The sequence below is a fragment of the Arvicanthis niloticus genome, chromosome 7 (assembly GCF_011762505.2).
Source record: "Arvicanthis niloticus isolate mArvNil1 chromosome 7, mArvNil1.pat.X, whole genome shotgun sequence".
Classification (NCBI taxonomy): domain Eukaryota; kingdom Metazoa; phylum Chordata; class Mammalia; order Rodentia; family Muridae; genus Arvicanthis; species Arvicanthis niloticus.
Window position 1 is genome coordinate 10897433 of NC_047664.1, and position 17241 is coordinate 10914673.

At 42.7% G+C, this 17241-nt stretch overlaps 1 long non-coding RNA gene across 2 annotated transcripts in view; it reads right to left on the reverse strand.

Annotated features, from left to right (window-relative positions):
- LOC143443015 (uncharacterized) overlaps positions 1-17241 on the reverse strand; it is a 51306-nt gene that overhangs the window by 21156 nt on the left and 12909 nt on the right. Inside the window, exon 3 of one of the 2 annotated variants that reach the window (XR_013111676.1) lies at positions 9006-9154. The exons of the other annotated variant lie outside the window; for it this stretch is intronic. This is a non-coding gene — a long non-coding RNA (uncharacterized LOC143443015). The remainder of the gene's footprint in view (positions 1-9005; positions 9155-17241) is intronic. 2 annotated transcript variants of the gene reach the window in all.

Consider the following 17241-nt stretch of genomic DNA (forward strand, 5'->3'; position numbering starts at 1 on the left):
CTGGATATATAAACAGGACCCAGAATTTTGCTGCATACAGGAAATGCACCTCGGTGACAAAGACAGACACTAACTCAGAGTAAAAGGCTAGAAAATAATTTTCCAAGCAAATGGTCCTAAGAAGCAAGCTGGAATAGCCATTCTAATATCAAATAAAATCAACTCTCAACCAAAAGTAATCAAAAAAGATAAGGAAGGACACTTCATACTTATCAAAGGAAAAATCTACCAAGATAAACTCTCAATTCTGAATATCTATGCTGCAAATGCAAGGGCTCCCACATACATAAAAGAAACTTTAATAAAGCTCAAAGCACACATTGCACCTCACATAATAATAGTGGGGGATTTCAACACCCCACTCTCAGCAGTAAACAGATCATGGAAACAGAAACTAAACAGAGACACAATGAAACTAACAGAAGTTATGAACCAAATGAACTTAACTGATATCTATAGACTATTTCATCCTAAAACAAATATATATATACCTTTTTCTCAGCACCACATGGTACCTTTTCCAAAATAGACCATATAATTGGTCACAAAGCAGGCCTCAACAGATACAAAAAGGTTGAAATAATCCCTTGCATCCTATCAGATCACCATGGACTAAGGCTGGTCTTTAATAATAACAAATACAATGGAAAGCCCACATACACGTGGAAACTGAACAACACTCTACTCAATGATGACTTGGTCAAGGAAGAAATAAAGAAAAAAATTAAAGACTTTTTATAATTTAATGAAAATGAGGACATATCATACCAAAACTTGTGGGACTTCATGAAAGCAGTACTAAGAGGAAAACTCATAGCTCTAAGTGCCTAAAAAAAGAAACTGGAGAGAGCATACACTAACAACTTGATAACACACCTGAAAGCTCTAGAACAAAAAGAAGCAAATACACCCAAGAGGAGTAGACAGCAGGAAATAATCAAACTCAGGGCTGAAATCAACCAAGTAGAAAAAAAAAAAAACTATATAAAGTATCAAGAAAACCAGGACCTGTTTCTTTGAGAAAATCAACAAGATAGATAAACCCTTAGCCAGACTAACCAGAGGGCACAGAGACAGTATCCAAAATAATAAAATCAGAACTGAAAAGGGAGACATAACAACAGAAACTGAGGAAATTAAAAAAAAAAAAAATCATCAGATTCTACTTTAAAAGCCTATATTCAACAAAACTGGAAAATCTGGATGAAATGGACAATTTTCTAGAGAGACACCAGGTTCCAAAGTTAAATCAGGAGCAGATAAACCATCTAAATAGTCCCATAACCCCTAAAGAAATAGCAGCAGTCATTAAAAGTCTCCCTACCCCAAAAAAGCCCAGGACCAGATGGTTTTAGTGCAGAATTCTATCAGACCTTCAAGGAAGACCTAATACCAATTCTCTTCAAACTATTCCACAAGATAGAAACAAAAGGAACACTACCCAATTCATTCTATGAAGCCACAATTACACTCATACCTAAACCACACAAAGACACAACAAAGAAAGAAAACTTCAAAAAAGAAAGAAAGAGAGAAAAAAGAAAGAAAGAAAGAAAGAAAGAAAGAAAACTTCAGACCAATCTTTTTTATGAATATCGATGCAAAAATACTCAATAAAATTCTCACAAACCTAATCCAAAAACACATCAAAACAATCATCCATCATGATCAAGTAAGCTTTAATCCAGGAATGCAAGGATGGTTCAATATTTGGAAATCTATCAATGTAATCCACTATAAACAAACTCAAAGAAAAAAAACCACATGATCATCTCACTAGATTCTCAGAAACTATTTGACAAAATTCAACACGCCTTCATGGCAAAGGTCTTGGAAAGATCAGGAATTCAAAGCCCATACCTAAACATAGTAAAAGCAATATACAGCAAGCCAGTAGCCAACATCAAACTAAATGGAGAGAAACTTGAAGCAATCCCACTAAAATCAGGGACTAGACAAGGCTGCCCACTCTCACCCTACCTATTCAATATAGTACTGGAAGTCCTAGCCAGAGCAATTAGAAAACAAAAGGAAGTCAAAGGGATACAAATAGGAAAGAAAGAAGTCGAAATATCACTATTTGCAGATGATATGATAGTATACTTAACCCCAAAACTTCCACCAGAGAACTCCTAAACCTGATAAACAACTTCAGCAAAGTGGCTGGATATAATATCAACTCAAACAAATCAGTAGCCTTCTTCTAATTGAAGGATGAACAGGCTGAGAAAGAAATTAGGGAAATGACACCCTTCACAATAGTCACAAATAATAAATAAATAAAAAAAAAAAGATCTGTATGACAAGAACTTCAAGTCTCTAGAAAGAAATCAAAGATCTCAGAAAATGGAAAAATCTCCCATGCTCATGGATTGGAAGAATTAATATAGTAAAAATGGCCATCTTGCCAAAAGCAATCTACAGATTCAATGCTATCCCCATCAAAATTCCAACTCAATTCTTCATAGAGCTAAAAGAGCAATTCTCAAATTCATTTGGAATAACAAAAAACCCAGGATAGCAAAAACTATTCTCAACAATAAAAGAACTTCTGGGGGAAATCACCATCCCTGACCTCAAGCTGTACTACAAAGCAGTAGTGATAAAAACTGCATGGTATTGGTACAGAGACAGACAGGAAGATCTTGGAATAGGATTGAATACCCAGAAATGAACCCACACACCTATGGTCACTTGATCTTTGACAAAGGAGCTAAAACTGTCCAGTGGATAAAGGACAGCATTTTCAACAAATGGTGCTGGTTCAACTGGAGGTCAGCATGTAGAAGAATGCAAATCAATCCATTCTTATCTCCTTTGTAGCAGCATATTTTCCCCGTAAGTTCAGAAGACCTAAGGTGGGAGGAGTAAGGAGAGGAAGAGGAGGAGTAAGGAGAGGAAGAGGGGAAGGAGGGCAGAGATGTAGGAGGTTGGAGAACCAAGCTAGGAGTGAGAGCCGTCCTGGGTAACAAGTTGTATCTAGGTTAGTTAATTGGGAAACACCTGCAATTGTGTGGGTAGTTTGTTATTGAGCATTCCCAAACATATAAAGCCTTTGGATAATCTAAGCCTTAGAGTCTCATTTCTACTGGGCCCAAGTGGATAGCAAGATGGTCTGGGCACAGCCCAGCCTTGCGGAGACAGCTTGGAAGATTGGCAGAGCCATCTCCCACACTGGTGTCTTGTGGATGGCAGGGCCGGTGTCTCTGGCTGTCTGAGCCTTGGCAGCAGTAAGAACATGCTGCTGCTCGTGACCTCAGGCTTAGCCTAGTCGGGAACATGGTAGCCCCATATCATAAGACAGATCGTGTGTAACCAAATTTAAATATCTACAGCAACACTCCTTGTTCAAAGCTCAAGTCCAAGTGGATAAAGGACCTGCACATAAAACCAGATACACTTAAATAGAAGAGAAGGTGGGGAAGACCCTCGAATACCTGGGCACAGGGGGAAAGTTCCTGAAAGGAACACCAATGGCTTAGGCTCTAAGATCAAGAATTGACAAATGGGACCTCATAAAACTACAAAGCTTCTGTAAGGCAAAGGACACTGTCAGTAGGACAAAGTGGCAACCAACAGACTGGGAAAAGATCTTTACCAATCCCACATCCAATAGAGGGCTAATATCCAATATATACAAAGAACTCAAGAAATCAGACTCCAGACAACCAAATAACCCTATTTAAAAATGGGGTACAGAGCTAAACAAAGAATTCTCAACTGAGGAAACTCGAATGGCCAAGAAGCACCTAAAGAAATGTTCAGCATCCTTAGTTATCAGGGAAATACGAATCAAAACAACCCTGAGATTCCACCTCACACCAGTCAGAACAATTAAGATCAAAATCTCAGGTGATAGCAGATGCTGGCAAGGATGTGAAGAAAGAGAAACACTTTTCCATTGTTAATGGGATTGCAAGCTGGTGCTCCCACTCTGGAAATCAGAATGGCGGTTCCTCAGAAAATTGGACATAGCATTACCTGAGGTACCAGCTATACCACTCATGGGCATATACCCAAGAAGTTGCTTCAGCATATAACAAGGACATATACTCCACTATGTTCATAGCAGCCTTGTTTATAATAGCCAGAAGCTGGAAAGAACCCCAATGTCCTTCAACAAAGGAATGGATACAAAAAATTTGGTACAGTAACATAATGGAATATTACTCAGCTATTAAAAAACAATGAATTAGAGAAAGTCTTAGGCAAATGAATAGAACCAGAAATATCATCCTGAGTGAGGTAACCCAATCACAAAAGAATATACATGGTATGCACTCACTGATAACTGGATATTAGCCCAAAAGCTCGAAATACCCAAGATACAACTCACAGACCACATGAAACTCACGAAGAAGGAAGACCAAAGTGTGGGTGCTTTGCTCCTTCTTAGAAGAAGTAACAAAATACTCATGGGAGCAAATATGGCAACAAAGCGTGGGACAGAAACTGAAGGAGGGGTCGTCTGGAGTCTGTCCCACCTGGTTATCCATCCCATATGCAGTCACCAAAGGTAGACGTTGATGTGAATGGCAGGAAGTGCATGCTGACAGGAGCCTGATATAGCTGTCTCCTTAAAGGTCTGCCAGAGCCTGGCATATACAGAGGAGGATACTCATAGCTAACCATTGAACTAATCATGGGGTTCCCAATGGAGGAGTGAGAGAGAAGACTGAAGAAGCTGAAAGGGTTTGTGGCCCCACGGGGAGAGCAACAATACCAACCAACCAGAGCTCCCCAGGGTCTAAACCACCAGCCTAGGAGCACATAGAGAGAGACCCATGACTCCAGCTGTATATGTAGGGGAGGAGGGCATTGTCTGGCATAGGTGGGTGAGGAGGTCCTTGGTCCAGTGAAAGCTGGATGCCCCAGTGTGGGGGAATTCATGGGTGGGGAGGTGGGAGTAGACTGGTGGGTGGGGGCACATCCTCATAGAAGCAGGAGGAGGGGGAATGGGATAGGGGGTTCCTGGGTGAGAGGGAAATGGGGAGAGGGGATCACATCTGAAATGCAAATAAAATATCCAATAAAGAAAATATGAAGAAAAAAAAGAAAATCAATCTGGAATAGAACTGAAAACTTGCTCTCTGCTGATGGTGTTCTCAGTGACAGAGGGTGCTGTGCAGGCTACTGGGGGTGGGGTGGAGATCAATGGTCTTACCTAGGCAAGATATGACCCATGACACGACTGTTTAGGGGGTTAATCCACTTCCTTTTCATTGGATTTGAGGCCTATTCTACTCATGGGACAGAGTGTATACCTGCTACTGGGAACCTAGTCCAAAGCCTCTTGCTAAGCCTGGGCAGCAAGCACAAAGACATGCCTTTGATCCCCATTAATCACAGAAAAAGCCAGTTATTTCCCTAGAACCTAGGAGGTGGAGGCAGGAAGGTCCCTTGGATTTACCAGCCATCCAGCCTCGACCACCCTACTGAGTGAATTCCAGGCTAATGGACGACCCTGTCTCAAATGAACATACAAATAAAAGCCTGTGGCTAGAGAGGTCTCAGGCCCTGTAATGAAATATATCACTGTTGTTGTGGAATGGACATAGAAAGCAAGTAGATTCTCAATACTTGCGTGTTTACACTCACAGACTTGTTCTGGTCTCAGCCTTGGGCAGAAACGCTCCTTTTTGCAGTGGGTGGTAGCTAATGCAGACTCACGGTTGGGAAGAGTGAGTGCACATGAAGTGTCTGTTTAGGGAGTGCTCATCCCTAAACTGGGCATTTGTAGCTGCTCTCTTCCAACATCAGTGGAATTTTGTGGAAGCAGAAGCAGGAACTAATGTAAGAGCCATGGGGTAGGAAACAGCCGTCTATGAACGTTGTCTCCTGGATGTTACATGGCCATTGCAATCATAAACACATAGCTGCTGGGGGTGCACCCATGGACCTGCATGAAATTGGACCCTTCATTCCATCATGGATGGGGCAGGGGTCAGGGTTGTTCATGAGACCCCAGGTCTCCCTGAGGAGTTGTAGGCAGCTGACGTTTGGTGGGAGAGGAGGTTTCATGTTCTTCAATGTTGTAGCCATTCGTAAGTTTCCCGTGCCCCAATAAATAACTCCCTAACCACGCTCATACAAGCAACCCTAATTCAACTCTGCGGGGAAAGAGGAGAGGAGGGATAAAAGTAGGAGGGGATACTTGGGAGGAAAGGGGTCAGTGGGAGTAGGAGGGGCTATATGAGAGTAATGGGAAGTGCACGTGATCACGTATGTGCGTGCGTATGTATGCTCATGCACATGTTTGTCCGTAGAATTATAAAAAAAATATTGTTAAATTTTCTAAAACAGACCTGACTCTCTTCCAGGATGTAACTCCCAGAAGGCTTGGACTAGAAAAGACCAAATGGAGCTTTGCAGGCCTATGGATTGGAGGAGCTTGACAACTGTTGTCTGAGGGTTGGGGATAAAGCCCAGATGGAAAGCATGTCTAGTGTGGGGAAGATTCTGTGTTCTATCTCCAAAACCAGACGGGGAAGGAGAGGAGCTGCTGTCTGAACTAAGTAAGGTATATATTAGAGTGTACGGCTGGCATACGGAGAGAAAAATGAGTGCCGAGGGCACTGTTTACGCTGACGGAAACAGACGCACTCCTGAGAACTTAGATTCTAGAGCAGCTAGGGCTTATTTACATTGCCAACTCCTTTGAGAACCTAGTTGAAGTGAAAGTCCATTTTGCTGCTACCCTTAAAAAAAAATCTGCATGCAAAATATATATGTGGGGGGTATGTGTGTGCATGCTTGCACATGTGCATAAATGTGCTATGCAAACATGTGGAGGTCAGAGGACAGCATACGGTATTGAGCCTCACCTTCTACATTTGCTTGAGGTCAAATGCTGTGAAACATCACAAGACAACCTCCAAAGGAGCCTTTGACTTCATTTTCTGCTGGCCATCACCTGCTGGGCATGCAGCCTACCCTTAAGATTTCTCAGTGAGCCTCCCTCCCTCCGAAGAAGAGCAAGTTTGCATTTGCAAGTGACTATCAGTTGATGATAGCTCCTGGGTTAGGGATGGGAGCATGTGTCCACTTTTTCTTTTCAGCTCTGAGATCCCATCTAGTGCAGACCTGTGCAGGCCCTGTGCACACTGCCGTAGTCTCTGTGAATTCTTATGTGTGACAGTACTATTGGATCTAGAAGGCCTTGCTTCCTTAGTGTCTTCCACCCCCTATGGCTTCTGCACTGTTTCTGCCTCCTCTTCCTCAGAGTTCCCTGATCCCTGAGGGAGGGGATTTGATGGAGGCATCTCTTTTGGGGCTGAGTTACAGGATCTCTCACTCTTCGCATATTGTCTGACTGTGGATGTCTATATCTTTTCCCATCTACTGCGGGAGGAAGCTTTTCTGATGATGGCTGAGCAAGACACCGATCTTTGTGTATAACAGGAAGTCATTAGGAGTTATTTTATGCTACATGCCTTTGGCATAACCTTAACATTGGTTTCCCCTGGGTTCCTGTCCTATCCAGTCTCAGGTTCTGGGAGACTCCCCGGCATAGGGTTGCTTGTCAGCTTCTATGACGTATTAAACAGCACAAACCCCACTCTCCTCCCTGCACATACAGACGCCCCTCTCCTCTAGTGTCCACTCCTAGGCAGCTGATGAGATTTACAGGTTGCCTGCTCTGGGATTATTTTACGGAGCTTTATTGAAACTGTCCTCAAAATTCTGTTTGAATCTATTCTTAAAGTCTCTCACTAATGAGACTAAGAACCTTGAGAACAGGCCCTCATTTCTTTTGTATTATCTGGCGAGCCAGATAGGACTCTCTAATTCCAGTAATATGCTTGTTGGCCTGGCGTGGGGACATTATGGAAATGATGAAACAGGTAGGCTTTATCTTTCTGTTGTCCCTTGGGGTGGAGGAGGTGGCTTTAAGTGGCTTTAATAAAGCTTTAAGTGGCTCTGCCTCCCTGGGGGGAAGAAAAGACTCTCCCATCTTTCTCTTAGGCTTTTGTGTCTGACTAGAAGGCTGTGTGGTGGGAGGTAAATAATACCGTTTACTCTCTATCTTCTTTCTTGAGGCACAGGATTCTCCTCTCCTTTTTTCCCCCCTCCTCACCACTATTTTCTCAGAGAACTTAAGAGACTTGGGATCAGGTTGAGGAGAAGGGAAAGAACACAGAAAACTGCCCTGTGGTCCCAATACAGTTGGTTTTCTCACTGGGAAGAAGTACCATACAAGGCTAACTAACATGTTCATTTTTAAACGGTTTAAATTTCTGCCAACCCAGATGATCACCAATGTGTCTGATCTCAACCCACATCATGTGAAGGAGGGACTAGATGACATCAAGGTCACTTTCAAAGTCCCAGTGGCTCCTTGTGCTCCCAGACCAACAGTGCCACCTATGGGCACTGGACACATCTCCACCCCTTCTGCTTTTATGGATTCCTCTACACTTTGGCCTTCCTTTCTCCAAAGCTCCACTCCCTTCTATGTACCTGCTTGTCTGATCTCCATCCTGCCTTCCCCCACCCTCCTCCGGTCTCCTTTTCTGGGCAGCTGCTGAGATTTACAGAGTAGTATTGTCAGTGCCTCTATCTCAGATATGATGCAAAAAAAAAAAAAAAAAAAAAAGAATTACTATTTACAATGTAGTTCTATTGAGAGTTGGCACAAAATAAGAGCTATATGCTTATATGTTTTGTCTGCTGTTGTGAGAACTCAGTAAACAAGATAGTCCCCAGAAAGGTCCAGGTACTGACTATACAGCTCAGGGAAAGTGAGGTTGGGGGTAAGTTAGGGGCAGAGGATTCTGAAGTGGAAATTTAAGGTTCTTTGGAAAGTCAGTTTGGATAGTGTTTTTCTGGGACAAACATATGAAGGAACGTTTAGCTGAAGTGGACACAGGTGAAGGACTAAGGCTGACTCGTGAAGGAACGTTTCACGAAGACACAGGAGACAGGATGTTCTGCTAAAGCAAGCACGTGCAAGGACGTGATGAAAGATTCCTTGCTAACGACACACATGTATTGGTCCGCCTTACATTGTGTAGTTGGGACTCCACAGAAAGAACCGCACCAAAACCACTTCTGTCTGTGTGCTGCAGATTCTTGCTGCTTCTGCGGACTCAGGCTGTTTGGCAGAGTGATGTCAGCTGAGACAGCTGAGGCAAGACATCCACTGAGGCAAGACCTGTAGAGGACATGCGATGTTTGGAGGGTATAAATATAACTCGACAGTGATGGAGGCTGAGCGTGGCTTGCTTATAGACCTGGCTGTGCAGTGCTGTGAGTCTCAAATCTTCACTGATCTTCACTTGCTGTGAGAGGCACAGCCAAGAACTTCTCCTGGAGTTCCTGTTCCCTCCTGCTGACTCTAGCCAGGGCCGAGGTAGTGCCACTACTGCTGATTACTGTTTGCTATCCCAACTATCAAGTTAGGTTTATCTGTGAAGTGTTTGCAAATGATCGAGTTGCTGCTGCTGACCTGTGAACTAAACTATCGATTTCCAGACAACACAGATGGGAGTTGCTCCAAAGAACCTTTATAACCAGATCCACTCCCCTGTATCCTTTATTTCTCACTACTTCTGGTGGGTGGTGGGCTACAAGGGAGGTTAAAGCATTTATGAGCCATCATTAAAAATAAGTCTTGAAAAAAATTAAAGTTATAGGATTCAGTATTTCTCATCCAGTTCACACTCGATATGACTATTGCTAGTAGCCAGTGTCTTTAATATCAAGTCTGAGGGGCAAATCCACATCTTCCTCTGTGAATCTGTTACAACCAAACTTTCTGACTTAATTTACATAGTGAGATTCAAATTTTCTATTACCCCCTTTGCTATCCATTATTTAGTGATAAAACAGAAGGTAGAAGGCGAACAGCTGGAAGAGAAACAACGACCAAGTTGGGAACAAAAGGCAAAGCAAGCACTTCTGGAAAATCTATTCTGCAAGCCCTAAAGCTGTTGCAGGATTAAAAATAAAGCATGAAACTGAGCCTGGGGATTTGCTTCAGTGGCTTAGAGGTTGCCTAGTGTCTTCTAGGTTCAATCCTAGCACAGAAAGTAATTACTTAATCAAGTGTAAAAATGCCTACCCCATGTGATAAGATGAATTTTATTTCCTTCTTTCTAATATTCTGTCTTTACTATGTTTAGTACAATAAACACACACCACTTTTAGAACTACAAGGAAAGTACTTTTAAATTAATAAAATATGCCGCTGGAGAACTCCAAATAAAATGTTCATACATGAAGGACCCAAATGAGCAAGAATTGGTTATAAATGGAAGAGACATACAACAATAAAAGTGTTTGCATCAACAAAGGGCTCATGCCTGCTGGGATTGGGGTGGTGTGTGGCCCAGTGAAGGCTTCCTTAGCACGCTTGATGCTTTCTGTTGGTCCACAGCACAACACTAAAAATGAGTCAATATGACATTTGTTGGAAATATTTTTTCCCACCCTTTCACTCTAAGTTGGTACTTAACCTTGAAGGTAAAAGTACCTTGTAGAGAACAAAAAGATGTTTCTTGATCTATTCAGTTAACTCATGTCTTTTAATCATAGAGTTGAGGCTATTTACAGTTAATGCTGTTCAAAGATGTGTATTGTTGTGATTGTTCTTCTGCTTTTCTTCTGACTATATTCTTAGTCCTATTTTGTATTTTGGTAGCTACAAGTACATTCATTTTTCTTTCTGTAGCCTCCTGGCTGTTTATTCCTCTCTTGTTTGATGGACATAAATTCTGTGCATATTATAGGAAAATTTTCTTTCTCCTTCAATAGTAGTCAGGTTGCTATTATGTGGTCTTTTAAAACACATTGTTCTTAGGCTTCTCCGGGTTTTGAAGTTTCCATGGAGAACTTAGCTGTTGAAGTCCTTGGCATGGCTTGTGGTTTTTCTCATGCAGATTTTGATACCTTTTCTTTGTTCTAAGTAGCTAATGTCTGAACTATAGCATGTTGTGGGCCATTTATTTCCCAGTCCTGTCTATTTGGTGTTCTGTGTGCTCCTTGTTTCTGTATGGACTTGCCTTTCTTCTATTTGTGGAAGTTTTCTTCTATGATCTTGTTGAGGAAATGATCTGTGCCATTTGACCTGAGATGATGGGATGATGGATGATGATTCTTCTTCTTCTTCTTCTTCTTCTTCTTCTTCTTCTTCTTCTTCTTCTTCTTCTTCTTCTTCTTCTTCTTCTTCTTCTTCTCCTCCTCCTCCTCCTCCTCCTCCTCCTCCTCCTCCTTCTCCTTCTCCTCATTCTCCTTCTCCTCTTATCCTCCTCCTCCTCCTCTTCTCCTTCTCCTCCTCCTTTTCCTTTTCCCCTTCCTCCTCCTCCTCTTCCTCCTCCTATTCTTCCTGTACATTCCATATATTACACTGTTCGGTTAGAAAAAGGCCCAGAGCATAGCTAAAATTACTGTTCTTCAGATGGATTTCTCTACAGTGAGTGTGTGAAATGTTCTCTTTCTTGACATTGTTCTCACTTGATATTTCAAGATGTCTATTAGAAAGGAATGACAGGACACACTGCAGAAGTCTTGGGCATTGTGTTTAACTCAGCAGGGTCCTGAGTGCTCTCCTGCCCCACCCCAAAGTCAGGGGCCAAAAGACCTTAGAAGCTGCCTGCCTAGGTTCTCACTGAAGTCACCATTGGCCTGTTGCTTCTCTTCCCCCGACCTCTATTCCGTTCCCCATAACAAGACTTTAACTCTCAAGTGTTTCCATCTAATCTTCCAGCTCCAAATTAGAAATGTCACCTTTTAAATGAATTAGACTGTGAAAGGAAAAACTGCCTTTAAAGGAAAACCAAGAGCTTCAATAGCTGCACCTACTGTTTTGTTAGCATAAAAAATTAAGTTGGAGAAGGTCACGGTAACTCCCTGCCTGGACTTTTCCCATTTCAAACCATCAGTGCTATCATTACTCCTGGGCCAGCAATCCTTTCTGTAGTGAGTTGAATGTTTGCAGCCTTATGCAGCAGCTTAGAGACCTATTTCATCTTCCCTGTCAGCTGTTCCTGCCTCGAGGTCAAGACATGGAGCAACTTGTTTCTTGCATCTATTGAGTTAGCTCTATTTTCGTAAAAAGTTATTAGGACCTATTATGTTCTGAGAATCAAGCTCTGGGTCACAGAATCAGAGTTAGAGATCCTACCCCCAACGAACCTAAGCCTGGGATGTGCATCTGTACCAGGGCGATGGGCACAAAGAAGGATGAGCTCACTCCTCCTAGAAGAGTGGTCAGAAAAAAACATCACCTAGAGGTTTCATCAGTCAGCGACTGATAGTATTATGAGGAAAAAAACCATCATTCAAAGACATGGTTATTTAAATCTGTAACCCTTGGATTCATCCTCTACAAGTCAACAACAAGCCCACTATGGTGTGTTTGACTGGAGGCTTTGGGCTCTGGGTTGCAAGTAGAGAACTGGAATCAGATCTACAACACTGGGTTCTCATCCTCCCTGGGCTGGAGTGTACGTCCATAGTTAGTCCTTCACTAAGGAGAGAGAGAGAGAGAGAGAGAGAGAGAGAGAGAGAGAGAGAGCGAGCAATTACATAAGAGGTCCAATGACCCCTTCACAGTGCTTCCTAAGACCATTGGAAAACACAGATGTTTACGTTATGATTCATAACAGTAGCAGAATTACAGTTATGAAGCAGCAGCTAAAATAATTTTATGTTGGACTCACCACCACGTGAGGAACTGTTTTAAAGGGTTGCAGCTTAGGAAGATTGAAAACTTCTGCTTTATAACATAACAACTATTTAATGTTCTCCCATTTAAAAACCAGAGAGCCATGTCTGAAGTGAAGGAATTGAAAGCTGGGTCTGGAGAGTGGCACATGACATAGCACAGTGGTTGGCTGCTGTCACTCGGAGGCGCTCCAGTTCGGTGTCTGTTTCTCGTCATCTGTCACACACATTTATCTCGCCATCTCAGAGCAGACACAGACCCATTCACCATTCTGTGCCTTAGCGGCTAAGGTAAAGAAAACAATGTTCTTCACTGCTTATTATGTTCATGTACCAAACACTATATACGTGATTGATAATCTTCTTATACTCACAGGTTGCCTGGTTACAGAGTCACAGCAACACATCAAGGTCTGCCTGGCTCCATAATGAAGATCCTCCTCTGACTTTCTGAAGTGGTGTGGGCTGCGTAGACTTACATAAGTGAAATCCCGACTTAAAGAAACAAGGACGAATCCGCCAGCACACCATCATTCATTGTTTCTTACTGACTCGGGATATTCTTTTTCTACATTTTTACTGATTTTTAGTTTGTAGGTGTGTGCGTGCACACACATAGGCTTTCACACACGCAACGTGCTAGCACACGTATGCCGCTATGCACATGTGGGAGTGAGTTCTTCCCTTTCACCATGCAGACTCAAGGGTGGAACTCAGGCTGACAGACTTGGTGGCAAGCACCTTTACCCTCTGAGTCACAAGACTGGGACTTATGTACCGATAATGTTTAATTCCAGTTACCTCTGCCAACTATAACCATGGGCCTCAGTCCACTCATTGTCTCTCTGAAGCAATGTCTATTAGATGAGAAAATTGAAGTTGGTGACCCCTACATTCTTTTCTGAAAAACACCTGAGCATACAAGGTGTTTGGCCTGGGGCTCTAGGCTGAAACTGAAGCATAATTTCCTATTCTTATAATTTAAAAATATTTATTTATATCCATTGTACCTTTGAATCATGTTATGAAAAAATTTCAAAAGTATCATGTCATAAATACTCACTCAAGATTTTTCACCTAAAACAGTGGTTCTCAACCTTCCTAATATTGTAACCCTTTAATATAATTCCTTAATGTTGTGGTAATTCCCAACCATAAAATTTTTTTCTTCATATTATTTTCTACTTCATAACTGTCATTTTGCTACTGTTATGAGTCATATTGTGAAGTAGAAGTGTCTGGTTTCTTTGGAGACTCAGTTGTGTCATGTGATTTGTTTCTAGAAACTGTCTCATGAGAGGGTGTTTTGCTGAAGCAGATATGTGGGAAGATGTTTTGCTGAGATCAGACACATAGTGTTTTTTTGGAAGCTGCTTGGAAAAAGGACATGTGATGTTTTGCTAGATCAGGCACTTGAGGGGACACATGTTTGGAAAGGATGTAAATATAATCCAACAGACAGTGGATGACACTGTGGCATTGGTTTGCCTTGCCATTCTTTGCTGGTCTTCACTGGGCTTTGTTGACACTGGTTTCCATTGACAATGCTGTAACACTGGGTCACCTTTCCTTCTTTGCTGATCATTGTTTGTACTGACTTCCATAGAGAGAAACACACCAAAGAACTTATGCTGGTATTCCAGTAGCTTCTTGGTACTTTCTCAGGCTAGGGATGATTGCCAGAGCCTTGCTCTTTCTTCTGAATCAAACTGCCGTTGCTGGTTTGTGAACAGTGTTTGCGAGTGGATCAAGCTACTGCTGCTGATTCTTGTGAACTGAACTGATAATATCCTGACAATGAAGATTGAAATCATGCGAAAAAACTTTTTCTAAACAGTTTCACACTGCCCTTTTGCCCTACTAACCTTCCCTTTCTACTACCTCTGGTAGTGGTGGGCTAGAAAGCATGTTGAAGCATTTAAGAACCCTTATTAAAGGCAGTTGTGAAAAATTCAAGCCTACAATAATGTAAATATCTGATATGCAGGTTACCTGATATGTGACCCCCCAAGACAGTCCTGACCCACAGGCTGAGAACCATTGACTAATAGGTTACTATGCAAAGTCTATGTTACTTACTTTAATTACAGTATTGCAGCTCAGATATGATTACAACGTCTGTTTTCTCCAAAGAAAGTGAGCTGGATTTTCTTTTTAACACATGAAACTGCTACAATAGATTCTTTCCCATAAATGCACCATTGTTCTTGAGGACTAATGTTACTGGCAGCAGGGCTTCTGGAATGATGTACTACAGACTGTTACTGGTTTGTAACTATTTATGTATAGAATAAACCCTAAGAAACTCTAACGGCACTCCAACTGAGTGCTTTAATCTTTTTTAGACTTTGTGTATCTCTTTTAAATGTGGTCCTAGCAATTTGTTTTCATTGTGTTTTTTTTTTAAAAAACAAAAACAAAAACAAAAAACTTAGATTTTAAATTATGGACTACTTGAAACTGTCTGTGTGGTTTCTACTCATAGAATCTCCAACTTGACAGTGGGTGTGGTCTTATCTCTGAGGGGTTTTCATACAGAGCATCCAATCCATTCTCACCTGCAGTGTGTGGGTTTCTTTCTCCCTCATCCCCTGCCCTTGCATGGCCTGGTTTTTTAATCTTTCTCTGCATGACAGCTGTGAAATGAAATTTTATTTTAATTAGCATTTCTGTTTAATAGTGAAGTTGAGCAGCTATTTAGATGCTTATTAGGTTCTCAGCTGCCTGACTGGGCAAGGTAGAAGGCTCAGCTGTAAGTAGAGCAAGGACTCTACTTACAGCTCGAATTTTAATGTAAGAACTGGTAGAACTGGTTTTGAAAAGAAAAGCCCAGAACAGCAAGTTTTGACTTGATGGTGGGCAGGAAGAGTCAGTAGCAGGCTAGATAGAACTCAGGCAGCTGCTTGATTGCTTACATGAGTGGAACTCTGGGTTTGAGTCAACCACTCAGTCATCACCATTGAGACACTTCCATAAAACAGTTTCCACAGAAAGTTCTGGGCCTGTTACCTAGTTCTGGTTATCTGATGCTTTTTGGTGCTAATGAGCTCAAGGACAAAGAGTGAGTGTGAATGCTCCTGTGAGCTTGGTGATTCCCAGGCCCTGACCTCTTGTTCCCTGAACCTCTGGAGTTGGATGAAAGGTGTCATCTGGGAAGGGCACATAGACTTGGGTAGGATGTATTTAATAGCACCTTTAGAGTCTATCTTCCAGTCAGCCAGAGAACCCACGTTTCCACTGTTGACAGTTCCTGACAGCTTCCTAAAGCATGAGTAAATCAGAAGGACCTGGCATTTCATCTCATTCTCTTTTTCACCCAGACTAACACATAAAATTGCTTGGAGAGCTTCAGTGTATGGCAACCTGGTTCACACACATTTATTCCTTGTTGCCTTGATGACTTTCCTACTCCCAGGGCACCTGCTCTTACTTCACACTCATAACTCAGCTCATGAACCTCCTCCCAAGGCTGTATGCTCCTCTAAATTAAAACTTTTAGTTATTTCCCCACTTGGGAAAGGGAAATTTTTTTACTCAAGGCACATAGCATTATTCAAAGAGAGCTACCAACATGACCCACATGCCTCCCCTTATTATACTTGTGTTAGTTAACTTTGTAGCTAGTTAACTGTGTAGTTGTTGTTGGTATCAGGCTCCGAACCCAGTGACATCACATCTAGGCGACCCCCACATCGTTGTCAAGGCAACAGCCGCACACTCCCAGAATCCACCTGGCTACCTCACCTTTACCTGGGAGATACTACGTCACCGCCCATATAAAACAGGCAGGACCCCCCCCCCCCACTCGATCTCTTATCTCTTCCACCTTCCTCTCCCCACCTTTGCCCTATCCCCTGAATAAACCTCCTCCCCCTTGGAACCGAGTGGTCTGGAGTGGCCTGTTCTGAACTGAGGACTTTTTCTTAAAACTAACATTGGTGCGTTGGGCCGAGTTCGAATACTTCAGGAACTGCTGTGCTGCCAGCTGCCGCAGCCGCTAGCTGCTGTGGCTAGGCCTCTACCACTGCCACCATCGCCTCTATGCACGTGGACTCCATCGCTGCTATCTGCCATCACCAACCGCATTAATTTCCACCGCTGCTGCAGACTAACTATGCCTGTGGCCCACCACGTGGTACTCTGCCACATGGGTTAGGCAGCCAGACAGGCCACACAGACCTCGCGGTTCCACTTTCCTGATACCAGACTGCATAAGCCTGCAAACACACACCGGCATATTGATTGGTAAGGAGATTCCAATTGGCGGGAGGGACCCTAGACGCCCAGATAAGGCCTGGCCAGCCTTCCCTGGGCTGAGAGGTGTTGGCATTTGTCTGCCCCAGTCCCTATGACCGGCCTCCTAGCTGAACTACTACTTAGGACATTGGCCATGGCCCGCCCCCCCCCTCCCCCCCTCGAAAGCAGTTTACAGTCTCCCTCCCCGCTCTGAGCCCTTGCAGCTGCCGGAAATCCTGGTACCAGGTTAAACTGCTTTTGGCTGAACTCCAGGAGTTCACTGCCGGGGCTCCTAGGTTGCCTGATTTTCTTGTTGTCTTTACATTAGCTCGGTAAGCC